The 19,146-nt window shown below is 39.8% G+C and overlaps 1 protein-coding gene across 6 annotated transcripts in view; it reads left to right on the forward strand.

Annotated features, from left to right (window-relative positions):
• The window catches only part of AKAP6 (A-kinase anchoring protein 6), a 584,194-nt gene that overhangs the window by 67,690 nt on the left and 497,358 nt on the right, over positions 1 to 19,146 (forward strand). For 4 of the 6 annotated variants that reach the window (XM_036842081.1, XM_036842086.1, XM_036842082.1 and 1 more), the window contains 2 exons: positions 6,025 to 6,205; positions 6,467 to 6,635. The exons of 1 other annotated variant lie outside the window; for it this stretch is intronic. The gene's annotated coding sequence lies outside the window, so the exon portion shown is untranslated. The remainder of the gene's footprint in view (positions 1 to 6,024; positions 6,206 to 6,466; positions 6,636 to 19,146) is intronic. One more of the 6 variants, XM_036842084.1, reaches the window with a different exon arrangement.

The raw sequence follows: 19,146 nt of genomic DNA on the forward strand, positions 1-19,146 counted from the left end.
GTTGCATCTCTGTGCCTTTATTCCATAGTCACATCTCCCTCCAACTTGCCTCTTCTGCCTCCCTCTTTCATTTCTAAGAACTCTTGGGATTACATTGGGCCCACCTGGATAAACCAGGATAATCTATTTTAAGGGTTAGCAATTTTAACTCTATCTGCAACCTTAATTCCCCTTTGCCATGTAACCTAACATATTTACAGGTTCTGAGGATTAGGATATGGACATATTTGGAGGGCATTATTCTGCCTACCATAAGGGCTATAGCAGCTCCAGAAACCATCTCCCTGCAAAACAACATCCAAAGATGTGAGAAGGGTCATCTCTTTTGCATGTCCCCTTTTAAGAAGGAGGGGGGAAATTTCCTAAAACCTCTTTGCACCCAACAGATTTCCCTCCTCAACTGGCCAGAATTATGTCACATGCCCATTCCTAACCCAGTCACTGGGAAGGAAAATAACTGACCATGATTGGCTTGGGCTGCTCAAGATGCATCCTCTGGGGCCGAGGAAGGCCCAGCCTCCCAGGAGACAAGGAGGCCTCTGACGCCTGAATCAAATTGGGTTTCTGCTAACAAGAGAGAGATGGAAAATGGCTTTTGGGTATTTATCCTCTAATGTCACCATGTAATGGCTTTTAGTTATGACCTAGTTAACTGAAGGGGAGAGAGGGAGAGAGAGGGATGTTTTAAAATTATTTTTGCCTTTTCTGTGTTGAAGAGAGCACAGAGATGTGAGATATCCAGAGAAAAGCAAGAAAAGTATCAATATATTAAGTATATGGGTGTGTATCTGTAAGGGTTCGTCAGATATATATATCCCCAGCTCCCACAATAATATAAGGTCTCATACCTGTAACAAACCCCTTCATATATGTACATATATATATGTGCACATACAGACACACAGGGATTTATTGTAGGGGTGTAACCTCATGTAACTGTGGGAGCTGGTCAAGCAGTCTCTATAAGGCTGTCGTCTTCACGTTTGAAGTTGGAGCTTGTGGACACAGAGCAGGCAGGGAAGGGAAGATGGCTGTACAGTAGCCAGTGCAGGAGAGCAAGAGCAAACTGGAACCATAAGCCCAAGTGGGATCCCACAAGGATGGACTGAACCCATTTGAATTCTTATTGTCTCTTTCTTTAACATGGACGGACTCTTACTTGGATTCCAGTATTTAATCTACTCAGGATTTGTTGCTACTCCTGACTTTTCTTCCCTACATTTGAACTTTTTCCCATTTAGGAACACTGGCAAATTTAAACATTAGAATAAGTAATGTGCATCGATTAGAGGCCTGTATTTTAAAGGCTTTGTTTTCTGGCAGCAGAAAGGGGAAAAGGGTAGTATATTTCAGGTGTTATGTCAGGTGGTTCCCTTTGTTTTACCTTTCCTTTGCTGTTCTTATGAGTGATTTAAAAACAAACTCTGAGACATTTGTTTCTCTTCAGTAAGCAGGAGCCATATATTATCCTTTAACAATCCTGGTTACAGTTTGTTTTAGGTTTGGCATTTCTTTTTGGTCACTGGATTGAAAGATTAGAGAGGAGTTTTGATATCCTCAGTATAAATTCTCTTGGTAAATGCCAATTACAGTATTTAAGGCTAAGTGGCTATATACTTAACTAGCAGTAATGGTCTCATAAGATAAATATTAGTAAAAAATGTAAAATTATGTTTTGTAACTTTATTAACTGTTGTTGTTTATTAATAACAGTACCATGTATAGCTTAGGAAGAATTTTGCATAAATTATTCATGTTTGAATTAAAGGGAAGATAATCAAATTTACTGAATCCTCAGAATCTGTCTGGTGCATGTACGTGTTCTCATCTCACTAATTCACACTACAGCCCTATGGGGGAGTAACTCCATGTACAGTGAAGGAAACCGTGCCTTAGAGTGGTCATTTATTTGTCTCAAGTTCTCTGAATTGTAAATGGTGGAGCCAGGATTTGAACACAGTTCTATGTGATTCCGAAGCCCATTTTTGTTGTTGTTGTTTAATTAAAAAATTAAGACTGATCTAGTAAGCTTAGGTTTCCTTCGTAAAGTTTGTTATTAATATACCGTAAGATATACACTTGAACACACTGATTTAAAATTACATGAAACAGCAGGATGTCTGTATGTGTGTATATACACACACATATGCACATGTGCACTCATGCTCATACACTTTCCTGTTAGGTAGAGTGATTATCTAACCTGACTCTACATTAAGAATAATAATTCTACGTTAAAAGGGCATGGTGAAAAAATGGTGCTTTTCTTTCTTTTTTCCTTTTTCCTTTTTTAAAAAGGGAATTACTTATAAGGTGTGTATTTACATATATAAACTATTATATTGGCATTTTATGGTAATATTGTCTGATGATGGCATTATTGCAACCATTATTATCAGCATTCTCATATAATTCTTTTTTTTAAATTAACTTATTTTATTTATATATATTATTTCTTTTTGGCTGCGTTGGGTCTTCATTGCTGCACGTGGGCTTTCTGTAGTTGCGGCGAGTGGGAGCTACTCTTTGTAGTGGTGTACAGGCTCCTCATTACAGTGGCTTCTCTTGTTGTGGAGCACAGGCTCTAGGCATGTGGGCTTCAGTAGTTGTGGCGCGTGGGCTCAGTAGTTGTGGCTCGCAGGCTCTAGAGATCAGGCTCAGTAGTTGCGGCACATGGGCTTAGTTGCCCTGCGGCATGTGGGATCTTCCCGGACCAGGGATCGAACCTGTGTCCCCAGCATTGGGAGGCAGATTCTTAACCACTGCACCACCAGGCAAGTCCCAGCATTCTCATATAATTCTTATTTCAACTCCAGGGAGCTTCTTAATTCTTTGTATCATATTTAGAATTTGAGAATGAAGAAAAGAACCGACTACCCAAATCATCTTTTTCAAAATTAGTCTATTCACTCTTGGAAGTTTCCTTTCCTTGTCCTTCTCTTTGATTTTTTGTTCTGTTGTCTTCAATTACACAGGCCTTTGATACAATCAGTAGTCATTAATTTTGAATCACACTTAACAAAATTTAACTTGTAGATAGAAGAAGTAAATATTTTAAGGCCACATGAATTCATATTGCTGTTTTTCAAACATGTCCATAACATGTATTACTTTATTCTGTTTCCCTCTTATTCAGACACAAGCTAGCACTTTTTATATTCTACAAAGACTGAAACATGTTTAGATGAGAATGGACATGCCCATTTCTTCTTCCCTTTTGACATTTGACTCCAGTGACGTCAAAAGCTCCCATGCCGACCTCTGTTAGTCACACACACCAATTTGGGATTGAATTCAGGCTAGTGTGTATTGGGGAATGGGGTTCAACAGTGACTTAGGAAAGTGAGGATACAGACCTGCTTCACTGTTTATGGAGCAAGGGAAGTTGGGGAGACAGAAAGAGATGGATTTTATGTGAGTTGCAGAATTGTGACCCCAAAAACAGCAGTTTGAGGGTAACTCTTTTGGTTTCTCTTCTCCATCTGTTACATGCAAGGACAGAGGTACCATTGATACCCCAATCCAGTGTTCAGGGCAGGGACATCTAGCATCTACTTAAGAGAAGTGTGTGTCAGGCCAGGGACTTTCCTCACTCCCACCCCTTCATGCCATGAGGACTGTGGCACTGGATATTAGACTCTTTCCTTATAGACCCTGTTTCATTTCTAGTTTCCAAACTACCCAGGACTGACTTTCTTTTAGAAACATGAAGAGATTCAAGATTTTTACTTTAAAAGAAATTAATGTTGTACAATTGTGAATAATTTCCAGGATCGGAAATTGAATGTAAAATTGTTCAAATGACTTGTCTGTTCACAGCTTTGTCTATCTTCGGTGAATTATTTGCCAACTATTTCCACAGCCACACTCCTAGATTTTGAAAACAGTTAATTTATCTAGGCAGGAACTTTTCTGGTAGCTTTGTTTCATGGCCAAATCATTCAAACAACTCGCCTTAAATTTGTTTTGGAAGCTTATTTATAATGAACAACAACAACAAAAAAGTTACAACTTGGCAATGTCTATTAAAATCTACTAAAATAAAAAAATATATATAGTAAACTAGAATATCTAGTAATCACTATATCAGGAATTTATTCTACTAAAATACTCTGAAAAGTATGCAGTGATACTACTCAGTAAAAGATTGGTGAAATAAAAGCATAAACTTAAAATGGAACACTATTCAGCTGTTAAAGCAAATGAGATAAATCTATCTCAGCAACTGGAACTACAGCAACTGGAAAAAAGCAAGAGGCAAAGAGTGTATAATATGATCAGATTTTCTTCTTAAATATCTACATTTATGTACAAATAGCACACAGGTATCTTTGTATGTCTATAAGAAAGCTAAATAAAAACACTAAATTGTTATCCTCTGGGGAGATAGGTTTATGGGCCACATTTTCTTTTTTTGTTTTGTATTTCAAAACTGTTTCAATTTTTAATAATTATCACATGTTCCTTTTGAAATAGAAAACATACTTTAAAAATACCCTGTTTCTTTCCTCTTCACCCCATCGAAACAAGTCAGGAGGCCCAGTCAGGGGAAGCATTGGGTCTGTGATCCTAAGAGACCTGACGTATGAAGACTTGGGCCTCCCTTCTCAGTATGATATTTTGTCTCAAAAGTCTTATCCTGACCGAACCATCAAGCCTAATTAAAAATGGAAAATTCATGGAAGGAGAGGCCTCCCTGCACACCCCAGGGGAGCCATTCTTTCCTGGCTCCCTCCGGATCCTTCCAGTTCATTAGCTAAGAAGGCGTTAGAGGAGATGTCTCTGGCCACAGCTGCTGCCTTCTCGAGTGTCACTCTGATCCGGTGAGCAGAACCCCCCGTGGGAAGCAGCAGGCTCTCAGCAGCCAGCCCAGCCCAGCCCGCTGGCTGCCTCCGAAGCAGGACTGCTGACTAGGCCTGCCCTCCCTCCGTCTACCCCCTCCTTCCTCTTTAAGCCACTGTGGTACGGATAATCATTAGGAAACAAGGGAATTGAGGGGCTTTATTCTTCCAGGTGGGTGTGCCAGGAGTGAGGCACTCAGGCCTTGGGGACTTACTGTGGATATCCCAGACCTGAGATCTTGGAGATGACCGGAGCCAGTGGCCGTATTTGGGTGAGGAACACCGTGTGCCCCCTGGCAACTGTACTCTGTACTCTGAGGGGTGTTTAGGAAAGAGAACTGTTCTTTGCTGCTCCTCCCTGTGAACCTGAGGCCCCCTTTGTGGGGATGCTCTCGCCCTCACTGTGGCCCAGGAGAAGCCCAAGGAAGGACACAAGACTGAGAACAAGAACCTCATTAATTTGAAGGTGGCAGGCAGGATGAGTCACATAGCAGATGATGACATCAGGAACATCTGGAGCCGGTTCTGCTGTGGCGGCAGCGCACCTGACAATGGAAATGGAGTAGGAAGATAGCCAGAGTCCAGCAGAAGACAGAAAGTTCTGCTCAGAAGGGTCCTTCTCTGCTCCTTAATTCCAGAACTATGTTTCCGTAGATCACGTTCCATCAAAGAAAATCGCAGTTTGGTCATTTCCTGACCATTTACACTAGAGTTTCTGTAGTCTTGGTTCTCTGCTCTCTCTCCCCTCCCCCTTTTACTGATATGATTATATTGACCACAGGGCAGGCAAAACCAAACTAGTTCTATGGAAATAGCCCCTTTTTCCATCTGAGGCCTAATCATTCAACTTTTTTATATCCTAGTAAATTTTTTGCTTTCATTTTTTAATAAGAAATCTTGCATATCTTGATTACTTAGATAATTTTAGTGCTTTTCTTGTGTCATTGTAAAATGAAGTATTTTCAAATCATATCTGTGTGTAGCTAATTCAAGTAGGGCAATCTCTGTATTTAGATAGAGATAAATTACACTAAAGAAATTACTGTCAGATTTTTTATTTTCTTTCAAGTCCAGGAATTTGCTGCTTGTGGTAGAGCCCACTGGAACTCACTAATAAATGTGTTCTTTCCTTCCCAGGCACGAAGCTAGACCTCATTTCTCAACCTCTTGTGCCCTCTTCCAGGCCTGACCCACAAAAGTCTCCTATTGCCAAGCCCTACTCTCTTCTCCATTTGTCTGCTGAATGGGGAGATTCAAAGACTAAAGAAGATCGGAATTACAAGATGGAAGAACCTGAGTCCTAAATAACTTTGTGGAGCAGAGTTCCTCTAATGACCCACATTGGACTGCGCTATGAACAAAAAGTAAACTTTTAACGTTCTAAGCCACTGAGGTTTTTTTTTTTTTTTTTTTTGCTACAGCAGTGTCTCTTCTAATATCTTATTTAAATGAGCTACTTTAAAAAGAGTTCAGAGGTGCTTTCTGTCTACTTTAACTTATTTCCATGATAAGAAATACTACAGGAGTATTAATATTCTATGTTGTTAGGTCTCCATTTATAGGCAGAGCTAGTTCATGGCATCAATAACTCTTTAAAGCAAGTTTTGTTTCTTTTTTTTAAATAGCAATATCCTATGAAATATTTATGGGCAAGCCCTCAGAGACTGTTTACATTGGAGTGCTGTTAGTTTCAAGGACAAAAAATTGACTTTCCATGTAGCAAGACTAAACACAAATTAAAATACTCACTTTCTTCAACTGCAACACTTTCTTCAACTTCAACTGTGGCTGGAGGTAAGGGAGCATTGTTATTACGTTATTTCTAAGATGCCTTCCAGATACAATGTTCTGATCCTCTAAGTTTGCTTGTAACAGAAACTGACTAACTTTTAGTAAAAGAAAAAAAAATTTATTGAATAGATTTGCCTAGCTCACACAGTAACAGAAAATAAGATCTCACAAGTATAGAAGCCATTGGATCTCAGTCAGAGTAGCTCATGGAATGTCTCTTTAGCGGCCATCAGAATGATTCAGCTCCATTTATCTTCTATCTGTTCCTCCCTTGCCCAATATTCCGTTTCCTGGCGGAGAGGGTCAGATGTAGATTGTTTACATGCCTACCTCTCAGCCAGGATAGGGTGTCAAGACTGAGAGACCCAGGAGTACCACAAGGAGGGTCAAAGGAGAGCACGCCCAAAAGAAAGGCAGGGCTCTGAAATACCCCTTTAGAAACACAAAAGGTGGTAGCAGGAAAAGTAGAAGCAAGGTTAGATGGCTGTCACTCTCTTTTGCCTGATTGTGTCCTCTGAAGGATCTGGGTCCTCTTTCTTGTCTAATAAATATCTGAAAAGATGATGCCAGGTCAACATATAGAACTTTTACAACTAAAGGCATTATTTTTGTAACTAAATGATTGAGTTACCAATCATTAGAATAGTAGTAGGCATTATCACCTAAAAGCCTAAAATATTTTACTTTATTTAGTTGCTTATAATATGAATGAGACTCTTGGGCGTCTATTCTGAAAATGTGAGGTATAATCATTATAAGCACGTGGCACTGTGGGTAATGGCAGTTTTTAATACTATGCTTAAATTAGCAACGTTAACAGGGTACAGCCAAATTGAATACTGTATCTTCAGATTGACAGCAACTTTTAAAGTAATTACTTCATTTTAGTAAGAAGCAACATTTGGGCTCATTAGCATCTGAGGTCAAAAGGACAGTGAGTAAATCATATGAAGCTTGGTTATTGATCCTTGAATCACTGGGCTCTTAATCCATAGTATCACTAGCTCCTTGTCTGGGTTACATGTGCTCTGTGAAATGCAGTTACATTCATTTTTAAAAATTCTATTTGGAAATAATGTTAGACTTACAGAAGAGTTTCAATGATAGTACAGAGAGTTCCCATATACCCTTCACCTAGCTTCCTCTAATGTTAACACTTTATGTGTCCATAGTTACAGTCATTATTTGTGGTTAAACATGAACACAGTCATTTAGACTTAACAGAGACAGATTGATGCATTTAAAAACATGGGGTTTTGGATTCTAACAAACTTGGATTTAGGTGCTATATCACACTTACTAGCTACTAGACAATGTCAGACAAGTTACTTGTCTGTAAAAATGGGGTGCCTTCTTTCTTACAAGGTCCTTGTGGGCATAAAAATGGAATCATAAAGTTTTAGTACATGGTAGATCCTTAATAAATGTTCATTTCTTCCTGCATCTCTCATCAATCTTTTTGCCCCTCTCTAAACCTTCCTTCTCCTCTTTCTTTGTTCATATCATTGGATAATGTCACTTTTGTCCTGGCTTTTGTTTTCTGCTTTTGTGTCTGTCCCCAACCAGACTGCCTTCCCAGTCCTCCAGTTCTGGCATTTTCTGGTGCTGGGGGAGGAGATGGCCTTTTTGATCTTAGTATTGCCTAGCCTCTTGCCGATTTAGCTTTAACACTCACCAAGCTGTGTTCGAAGTACAAAATGTTTCCACATCACTAACAAGGACATGGAGAAATTATAAGGAAAAAAATGAAACCAACTTTCTGTACAAAATGTTTGTGAATGTATTGTGTGTGTGTGTGTGTCAGTGTGTATAGGTGTTTAGGGGGGCAATCAGACAATCAGACAACAATATAAACTCTGAAAAGCAACTCAAACTCCCCTGCACTTTAACACTAGAAGGGATTCCTAGTATGTGAAGTTCAACACCCTGGATCCAAATAATCCATTTTAGCCAAGTGGGACTCAGATTCTTGAAGGGCTAATCTACTCTCGTCATTTACTCTGATGAATGTCCACAGGGAAGGGAAACAGTACAACACTGGCACCATTTCACCTCTCAAAAAAATCTGCTTAAAACCAGATGCTTGGTAGCCATATGACAGACGCTCCACCCTGAGGAGGGGGCTCCCCTCAGGGACCCAGGAGAGGCAGGGGTGATTATGCTGTATGCCTGCTTCTAAGCCTAATGGGCAGGCTGGGAGGGAGAGATGGAGCCCTTAACATCTTGGAGGTGACACCCTCTGAGCCATAAGTGCTCCAAACAGGATTTAGTCTCAGCTCAGCAGCTGTCCCATGGCTGCAGCCTTTTTTTGCCATATGGGGGAGCCGTATTTGGCATGGAATCGGGATCCTCAGGCTGGTAGAAACCCCATTATCCGTGTGAGAGTGTGGGTCAGAAGCCTAATTTGAGAGTGAGGCAGAGAGAGGAGAATAGGCACTGTCACTCTCTAGTTGCCTCTCTTTTATTTTATTTTTTAAATTTTAATTCCAAGGCTGTTGTTTTGGTCTCCAACCCACAATAGGAGAGGGGCATGAGTGTTCCTTTGTCACCATCAGGGACTATAATAAGGAAAAAACAATAATTAGGGTTGGGCTGGCAAGGAGTTTCTCCAAGAGGAAATGCTTGCCCATGGTGGGTTTGTTCGGAAGTCTAGCATGGGTCATTGGACGGATCACAAAGTGAAAACATGACCATTTGGTAAAGCAAATGGAAGCCAGATGTGAGGCAAGTAGCATTTCTGTAGCAGCTACACACTGGGATTTGTAGCAGCGCAGGAAGCTCAAAGGCTGAGGTCCGGCAGTGTTCTTGCTTGTGGCGGCTGTGGCTGGGACATAGGACCAGGGGCGCCTTCTTTTCCTGAGTGATGTGGGGAGGGCGTGGGCAGAAGAGGGATGATCAGTGGCCTAATTTGTTATGGTTAAGGATTGAATCATTAGCAAAAAACGTGTTGGATAGTTGAGCTTTGCAGAGGTAGCAGAAACATAATCATTTTGACTAAGAGCTCAGTGTTAGGAATATTCAAGTTTGTGGAAATATGATATGAGTCTTTCAGAAGAAAAACACTAACATGTCATATCAGTACAACTATATGACCTAGTAGGAAAATGGTTGACAAACAAGAAACCTGATTTATCGTCTAGGTTCTTTGGCTGATTTGCTTCAGTTTCTTTATGTATCAATGGGAATGATAATAATGGTTAACACCTTATAATGATTAGCCAGGTACTTTCTAAACGCATATAGGTACTGTTAATGTCCTCTTCATTATATCATGAAGGAGCTGTGACCTGAGTTAAAGAACATAGCTAGTAACACAGAGTCACCATTTTGATCCTGACTCCAGAGCCTATATGTACAACTCACACACCATACTGTCTACTCTATTTACCCCATAGGGTTCGGCAGTGATGAAATTAGGTAATTGAAAGGAGCAGACTAGTTTTGAGATGGCTGATAGAATGGAAAAAGCCTACACTTTGGAGCCTGGTAAAAGTGGATTTGAATCCTCTTATCACCTTGTGACTAGCTGCAAATAACTAGCTGCAAATTACTTAATCTTACAATTTTTGGTTCTGTCATTTTAATTGGGAATGGTAATGACTATTTTGCTGATTGTTGGAAGGTTAGAGATGATGTATATAAAGTGTTCAATTTGTCGTTGGAACTCAAAACTTGGTAACTATCATTGTTTGCTTGTACTTTTATATATTAGTCTTGTGAACCAGGACCATGCACATATTTTTACATCCTGCTTTTGTTGTAACGGGGCTGAGAACAAAGTTGTCACTCAGCTATCAATAACAAAGGCTTATGTTTACTTGGGGCTTACCATGGGCTAGGTGCTGTTCTAGGTTCTCTACATATATTAACTGATGTCACCACCACAAGGTGAAGAAGTTACTCTTAGTGCCCTAATTTTGCAGATGAGGAAGTAACTTGTCCAGAGTCACACAGTTTGTAAGTGACAGAGTTGGGTTTTGAAACCAGGAGTCTATTTCTTAATTACTATGCGATTAGTCATAGCTTCATAAGATCATAGGGTTGGAGGAAGAGATAGAGGTTTTATAGTTCAGCCTTATGCCCCACAGTGTGAATTACTTGCTTGATATTTCTGAGAGATGCTTATTCAGCCTCTGCTTGTTTATCTTCAGTAATAAGGTGCTCCACGGCCCAAGGAGGCAACCCTTTCATTTGCTGGGCAACTCTTTGTGAGTGCTTTGTAACGTTAAACTGAAACCAGCTTTACCTCTTCTTTCTCCATTGATCTTCTAGTTTTTGAGTACCAGAACAAGGTTAGCTCACTCTTCAGCATGACACCTCTTTGCTATTTGAAAACCACTATGTCCTCTTCTGCAAGTCAGCAACTTGAGTTTCCCTCAGTGGTGACTCACTGGCCGCCTCGTCCTCGTCGGCCCTCTGACTGTTTCTTTCGATGTGCGGCAGCACAAACATGACAGTCACTGTCCATCAGCAGTGCATTATCATTTTCTTTTTTTTTTTAAAAAGATTAAACTTTTAAAAAATTTATTTATTTATTTATTTTTGACTGTGTTGGGTCTTCGTTTCTGCGCGAGGGCTTTCTCTAGTAGCGGCAAGCGGGAGCCACTCTTCATCACGGTGCGTGGGCCTCTCACTGTCGCGGCCTCTCCTGTTGCCGAGCACAGGCTCCAGACGCGCAGGCTCAGTAGTTGTGGCTCACGGGCCCAGTTGCTCCGCGGCATGTGGGATCTTCCCAGACCAGGGCTCGAACCCGTGTCCCCTGCATTGGCAGCCAGATTCTCAACCACTGTGCCACCAGGGAAGCCCTATTATTTTCTTCAGTAAAGATTGCATTAGCTTTTTGCACAACCTTATCACACAGTTTGCTCCTACTGGCTTTAGGTAACTGTAACCTCCTGTTTATTAGTCTGCTCAGGCTGCCATAGCAAACTATCATAGACTAGGTGGCTTAAACAACAGAAATTTATTTTCTTATGATTCTGGGGGCTAGAAGTTCAAGATAAAGGTTCTGGCTGATTTGGTTTCTGGCGAGAACTCTTTTCCTGGCTTGTAGACAGACGCCTTCTCACTGTGTCTTCACATGGCCTTTCCTTGGTGCTTGTGTGTGGGGAGAGAGCGAGAGCTCGATGTCTCTACCTCTTTTATAAGTCCCATCGGATTAGGACCCACCCTTATGACCTCATTTAACCTTTATTACCTCCTGATAGGCCCTAACTCCAAATGCAGTCATATTGGGGAGGGGGGTGATTAGGGCTTCAACATACAGACTTTGGGGGACACAGTTCAGTCCATAGCATCCTATGACCACAGGGTGTAGCTGTGTGCTGGAGACCTGTGATGGAGAACTGAAGGGAAGGGCCATGGCCACTTAATCTTGGCTGCAGGGCAGTGTGGAAAGAGTCAAAACTGCCCTTCTGTCTTCAGGGCTTGTACTCTCTGTCTCTGTAATTCCATTGAGCCACTGAGGTTTCCTTTTCTTGGTTTTGAGTAGCTGTGATATGACAAAGTGGTAAAAGAAAGGGAGACAGCTGAAATCTGTTATTGCATCAATAATTCTGAGTTTCAAGCCCAGGGATTTCCCCATCTACCTCATATTGGGCATTTTGCCTTCCTGCCATAGGAAACAGATGCAGGGAGGGCAGGTTGTAAGCCGGAGCCCTTAATCATAGGGCAAAGGGAGCTCTCTCAGGACCTTCATTGCTGGTAGAATGACTGTGGAGACCTGCCAGAGAAATTCCAGCAGCCTTATAGAGAGGCTTAAGGTGGGGAGACCCACTGCTCCTGGGACCCAGCCTACTTCAGCCTGAAGGAGAGTAAGGACAGGGCAAGCAGGGCATGTCCATTAGGATTCTCTAGATTGCAAGCACTAGAAAAGCCAACCTAAAGTGCCTTAAGTAAGATGAGAATGCATTGGTTCACATAAAGTACACAGGCAGGCTGAGCTTCCAGTGTGGTGTGATCCAGTGCTCACATATTATCACCATGATCAGTCTCTAGGCTTACTTCGTTTGGGTGTCAGCTTTACTGGCTCACTTTGTGGTTTTATATGCTCCCACTACCAATCCCAGAGGAAGGCTAAACATGTTTCCTTGGCTCTGACTGGTTGATGTGCCATTCTGGAAGTAATCACTGTAGCCACAGGGATGGGATATGTTGTTTTTTAAAGCCAGTCAGGGACTCCTCTGTAGCTAGGGTTGGATTCAATTCCATGGAAACCACATGACTGGAGAATGGTGGAGGGTGGTTTCCCAAAGGAAATTTTGGATCTTCTTTCCCAAAGGAAAAGAAGCTTAAGAGACAAAAACTTTGTGTATCTTAGAACTTTTGGAAATGGCTGTTGGGCAGAAACAACAGCTGTTTATTAGAGAGCATTTCTGACATGGTCCCCAAAACAAATCTTCAGTCAGTTTTACTGGAATGTCCCTGAGAATTGTAATAAAGTGTCACTTTTTCTTCATACTCTTATTACAGCAACTTTATGTTTTTATATGCTGGAGGTTAGGACTATAGTCCTTTCAAATTTTCTCCCATTTATTTTTTATTTTTATTATTATTTTTAACATCTTTATTAGAGTATAATTGCTTTACAGTGGTGTGTTACTTTCTGCTGTATAACAAAGTGAATAAGCTATACGTATACATATATCCCCATATCCCCTCCCTCTTGTGTCTCCCTCCCACCCTCCCTATCCCACCCCTCTAGGTGGTCACAAAGCACCGAGCTGATCTCCCTGTCCTATGTGGCTGCTTCCCACTAGCTATCTATTTTACATTTGGTAGTGTATATATGTCCAAGCCACTCTCTCACTTAGTCCCAGCTTACCCTTCCCCTTCCATGTGTCCTCAAGTCCATTCTCAGTAGGTCTGTGTCTTTATTCCCGTCTTGCCCCTAGTTTCTTCATGACCTTTTTTTTTCTCTTAGATTCCATATATATGTGTTAGCATATGGTATTTGTTTTTCTCTTTCTGACTTCCTTCACTCTGTATGACAGACTCTAGGTCCATCCACCTCACTACAAATAACTCAGTTTCGTTTCTTTTTATGGCTGAGTAATATTCCATTGTATATATGTGCCACATCTTCTTTATCTATTCATCTGTTGATGGACACTTAGGTTGGTTCCATGTCCTGGCTATTGTAAAGAGAGCTGCAATGAGCATTTTGGTACATGACTCTTCTTGAATTATGGTTTTCTCAGGGTATATGCCCAGTAGTGGGATTGCTGGGTCACATGGTAGTTCTATTTTTGGTTTTTTAAGGAACCTCCATACTGTTCTCCATAGTGGCTGTATCAATTTACATTCCCACCAACAGTGCAAGAGGGTTCCCTTTTCTCTACACCTTCTCCAGCATTTATTGTTTGTAGATTTTTTGATGATTGCCATTCTGACCGGTGTGAGATGATATCTCATTGTAGTTCTGATTTGCATTTCTCTAATGATTAATGATGTTGACCATTCTTTCATGTGTTTGTTGGCAATCTGTATATTTTCTTTGGAGAAATGTCTATTTAGGTCTTCTGCCCATATTTGGATTGGGTTGTTTGTTTTTTTGATATTGAGCTGCATGAGCTGCTTGTAAATTTTGGAGATTAATCTTTTGTCATTTGCTTCATTTGCAAATATTTTCTCCCATTCTGAGGGTTATCTTTTCATCTTGTTTATGGTTTCCTTTCCTGTGCAAAAGCTTTTAAGTTTCATTAGGTCCCATTTGTTTATTTTTGTTTTTATTTCCCTTTCTCTAGGAGGTGGGTCAAAAAGGATCTTGCTGTGATTTATGTCATAGAGTGTTCTGCCTATGTTTTCCTCTAAGAGTTTTATAGTGTCTGGCCTTACATTTAGGTCTTTAATCCATTTTGAGGTTATTTTTGTGTATGGTGTTAGGGAGTGTTCTAATTTCATACTTTTACATGTAGCTATCCAGTTTTCCCAGCACCACTTATTGAAGAGGCTGTCTTTTCTCCATTGTATATTCTTGCCTCCTTTATCAAAGATAAGGTGAACATATGTGTGTGGGTTTATCTCTGGGCTTTCTATCCTGTTCCTTTGATCTATATTTCTGTTTTAGTGCCAGTACCATACTGTCTTGATTACTGTAGCTTTGTAGTATAGTCTGAAGTCAGGGAATCTGATTCCTCCAGCTACGTTTTTCTTCCTGAAGATTGCTTTGGCTATTCGGGGTCTTTTGTGTTTCCATACAAATTGTGAAATTTTTTGTTCTAGTTCTGTGAAAAATGCCAGTGGTAGTTTGATAGGGATTGCATTGAATCTGTAGATTGCTTTGGGTAGTAGAGTCATTTTCACAATGTTGATTCTTCCAATCCAAGAACATGGTATATCTCTCCATCTATTTGTATCATCTTTAATTTCTTTCATCAGTGTCTTATAATTTTCTGCTTACAGGTCTTTTGTCTCCTTAGGTAGGTTTATTCCTGGATATTTTATTCTTTTTGTTGCAATGGTAAATGGGAGTGTTTTCTTAATTTCACTTTCATCATTAGTGTATTCATTCATTCATTTTTCATCATTAGTGTATAGGAATGCTAGAGATTTCTGTGCATTAATTTTGTATCCTGCTACTATACCAAATTCATTGATTAGCTCTAGTAGTTTTCTGGTAGCATCTTTAGGATTCTCTATGTATAGTATCATGTCATCTGCAGACAGTGGCAGCTTTACTTCTTCTTTTCCGATTTAGATTCCTTTTATTTCTTTTTCTTCTCTGATTGCTTTGGCTGAAACTTCCAAAACTATGTTGAATAATAATGGTGAGAGTGGGCAACCTTGTCTTGTTCCTGATCTTAGTGGAAATGGTTTCAGTTTTTCACCATTGAGGATGAAGTTGGCTGTGGGTTTGTCATATAGGGCCTTTATTATGTTGAGGAAAGTTCCCTCTATGCGTACTTTCTACAGGGTTTTTATCATAAATGGGTGTTGAATTTTGTCAAAAGCTTTCTCTGCATCTATTGAGATGATCATATGGTTTTTCTCCTTCAATTTGTTAATATGGTGTATCACATTGTTTGATTTGCGTATATTGAAGAATCCTTGCATTCCTGGGATAAACCCCACTTAATCATGGTGTATGATCCTTTTAATTTGCTGTTGGATTCTGTTTGCTAGTATTTTGTTGAGGATTTTTGCATCTATGTTCATCAGTGATACTGGCCTGTAGTTTTCTTTCTTTGTGACATCTTTGTCTGGTTTTGGTATCAGGGTGATGGTGGCCTCATAGAATGAATTTGGGAGTGTTCCTCCCTCTGCTATATTGTGGAAGAGTTTGAGAAGGATAGGTGTTAGCACTTCTCTAAATGTTTGATAGAATTCACCTGTGAAGCCATCTGGTCCTGAGCTTTTGTTTGTTGGAAGATGTTTAATCACAGTTTCAATTTCAGTGCTTGTGATTGGTCTGTTCATATTTTCTATTTCTTCATGGTTCATTCTTGGAAGGTTGTGCTTTTGTAAGAATTTGTCCATTTCTTCCAGGTTGTCCATTTTATTGGCATAGAGTTGCTTGTAGTAATCTCTCATGATCCTTTGTATTTCTGCAGTGTCAGTTGTTACTTCTCCTTTTTCATATCTAATTCTGTTGATTTGAGTCTTCTCCCTTTTTTTCTTGATGAGTCTGGCTAATGGTTTATCAATTTTGTTTATCTTCTCAAAGGACCAGATTTTAGTTTTATTGATCCTTGCTATCGTTTCCTTCATTTCTTTTTCATTTATTTCTGATCTGATCTTTATCATTTCTTTCCTTCTGCTAACTTTGGGGTTTTTTTGTTCTTCTTTCTCTAATTGCTTTAGGTGTAAGGTTAGGTTGTTTATTTGAGATGTTTCTTGTTTCTTAAGGTAGGATTTTATTGCTATAAACTTCCCTCTTAGAACTGCTTTTGTTGCATCCCATAGGTTTTGGGTCGTCGTGTTTTCATTGTCATTTGTTTCTAGGTATTTTTTGATTTCCTCTTTGATTTCTTCAGGATCTCTTGGTTATTAAGTAGTGTATTGTTTAGCCTCCATGTGTTTGTATTTTTTACAGTTTTTTTCCTGTAACTAATATCTAGTCTCATAGCGTTGTGGTCAGAAAAGATACTTGATACGATTTCAATTTTCTTAAATTTACTAAGGCTTGATTTGTGACCCAAGATATGATCTAGCCTGGAGAATGTTCCATGAGCACTTGAGAAGAATGTGTATTCTGTTGTTTTTGGATGGAATGTCCTATAAACATCAATTAAGTCCATCTTGTTTAATGTTATCATTTAAAGCTTGTGTTTCCTTATTTATTTTCATTTTGGATGATCTGTCCATTGGTGAAAGTGGGGTGTTAAAGTCCCCTACTATGATTGTGTTACTGTCGATTTCCCCTTTTATGGCTGTTAGTATTTGCCTTATGTATTGAGGTGCTCCTATGTTGGGTGTATAAATATTTACAGTTGTTATATCTTCTTCTTGGATCGATCCCTTGATCATTATTTAGTGTCCTTCTTTGTCTCTTGTAATAGCCTTTGTTTTAAAGTGTATTTTGTCTGATATGAGAATTGCTACTCCAGCTTTCTTTTGATTTCCATTTGCATGGAATATCTTTTTCCATCCCCTCACTTTCAGTCTGTATGTGTCCCTAGGTCTGAAGTGGGCCTCTTGAAGACAGCATATATATGGGTCTTGTTTTTGTATCCATTCAGCCAGTCTGTGACTTTTGGTTGGAGCACTGAATCCATTTACATTTAAGGTATTTATCTATATGTATGTTCCCATTCCCATTTTCTTAATTGTTTTGGGTTTGTTTCTGTAGGTCTTTTCCTTCTCTTGTGTTTCCTGCCTAGAGAAGTTCCTTTAGCATTTGTTGTAAAGCTGGTTTGGTGTTGCTGAATTCTCTTAGCTTTTGCTTGTCTGTAAATGTTTTAATTTCTCCATCAAATCTGAATGAGATCCTTGCTGGGTAGAGTAATCTTGGTTGTAGGTTTTTCTCCTTCATCACATTAAATATGTCCTGCCACTCCCTTCTGGCTTGCAGAGTTTCTGCTGAAAGATCAGCTGTTAACCTTATGGGGATGCCCTTGTGTCGTATTTGTTGTTTTTCCCTTGCTGCTTTCAATATTTTTTTCTTTGTATTTAAGTTTTGATAGTTTGATTAATATGTGTCTTGGCATGTTTCTCCTTGGATTTATCCTGTATGGGACTCTCTGTGCTTCCTGGAGTTGATTGACTATTTCCTTTCCCACATTAGGGAAGTTTTCAACTGTAATCTCTTCAAATATTTTCTCAGTCTCTTTCTTTTTGTCTTCTTCTTCTGGGACCCCTATAATTCAAATGTTGGTGCATTTAATGTTGTCCCAGAGGTCTCTGAGACTGTCCTCAGTTCTTTTCATTGTTTTCTCTTTATTCTGCTCTGCAGTAGTTATTTCCACTATTTTATCTTCCAGGTCACTTATCCATTCTTCTGCCTCAGTTATTCTGCTATTGATCCCTTCTAGAGGATTTTAAATTTCATTTATTGTGTTGTTCGTCATTGTTTGTTTGCTCTTTAGTTCTTCTGGGTCCTTGTTAAACATTTCTTGTATTTTCTCCATTCTATTTCCAAGATTCTGGATCATCTTTACTATCATTATTCTGAACTCTTTTGCTGGTAGACTGCCTATTTCCTCTTCATTTGTTAGGTCTGGTGGGTTTTTGCCTTGCTCCTTCATCTGCTGTGTGTTTTTCTGTCTTCTCATTTTGCTTAACTTGCTGTGTTTGGGGTCTCCTTTTCGCAGGCTGCAGGTTTGTAGTTCCCGTTGTTTTTGGTGTCTGTCCCCAGTGGCTAAGGTTGGTTTAGTAGGTTGTGTAGGCTTCCTGGTGGAGGGTACTAGTGCCTGTGTTATGGTGGATGAGGCTGGATCTTGTCTTTCTGGTGGGCAGGTCCACGTCTGGTGGTGTATTTTGGGGTGTCTGTGGCCTTATTATGATTTTAGGCAGCCTCTCTGCTAATGTATGGGGTTGTGTTCCTGTCTTGCTAGTTTGGCATAGGGTGTCCTGCACTGTAGCTTGCTGGTCGTTGAGTGCAGCTGGGTCTTGGCGTTGAGATGGAGAGCTCTGGGAGATTTTTGCTGTTTGATATTACATGGAGCTGGGAGGTGTCTTGTGGACCAGTGAACTTGGCTCTCCCACCTCAGAGGCACAGCCCTGATGCCTGGCTGGAGCACGAAGAACCTTTCATCCACATGGCTCAGAATAAAAGGGAGAAAAAATAGAAAGAAAGAAAGAAGATAAAGTAAAATAAAATAAAATAAACTTATTAAAATAAAAACTAAAAAATAATTATTGAGAAAAAAATTTTAATAAGTAAAAAAAAAAAAACAAAAAAACAGACAGAACCCTAGGACAAATGGTAAAAGCAAAGCTATACAGACAAAAATCACACACAGAAGCATACGCATACACACTCACAAAAAGAGAAAAAGGGAAAAAAATATATATCTTTGCTCCCAAAGTCCACCTCCTCAATTTGGGATGATTCGTTGTCTATTCAGGTATTCCA

This window comes from Balaenoptera musculus, chromosome 2 (assembly GCF_009873245.2).
Source record: "Balaenoptera musculus isolate JJ_BM4_2016_0621 chromosome 2, mBalMus1.pri.v3, whole genome shotgun sequence".
In the NCBI taxonomy this organism is placed as follows: Eukaryota; Metazoa; Chordata; class Mammalia; order Artiodactyla; family Balaenopteridae; genus Balaenoptera; species Balaenoptera musculus.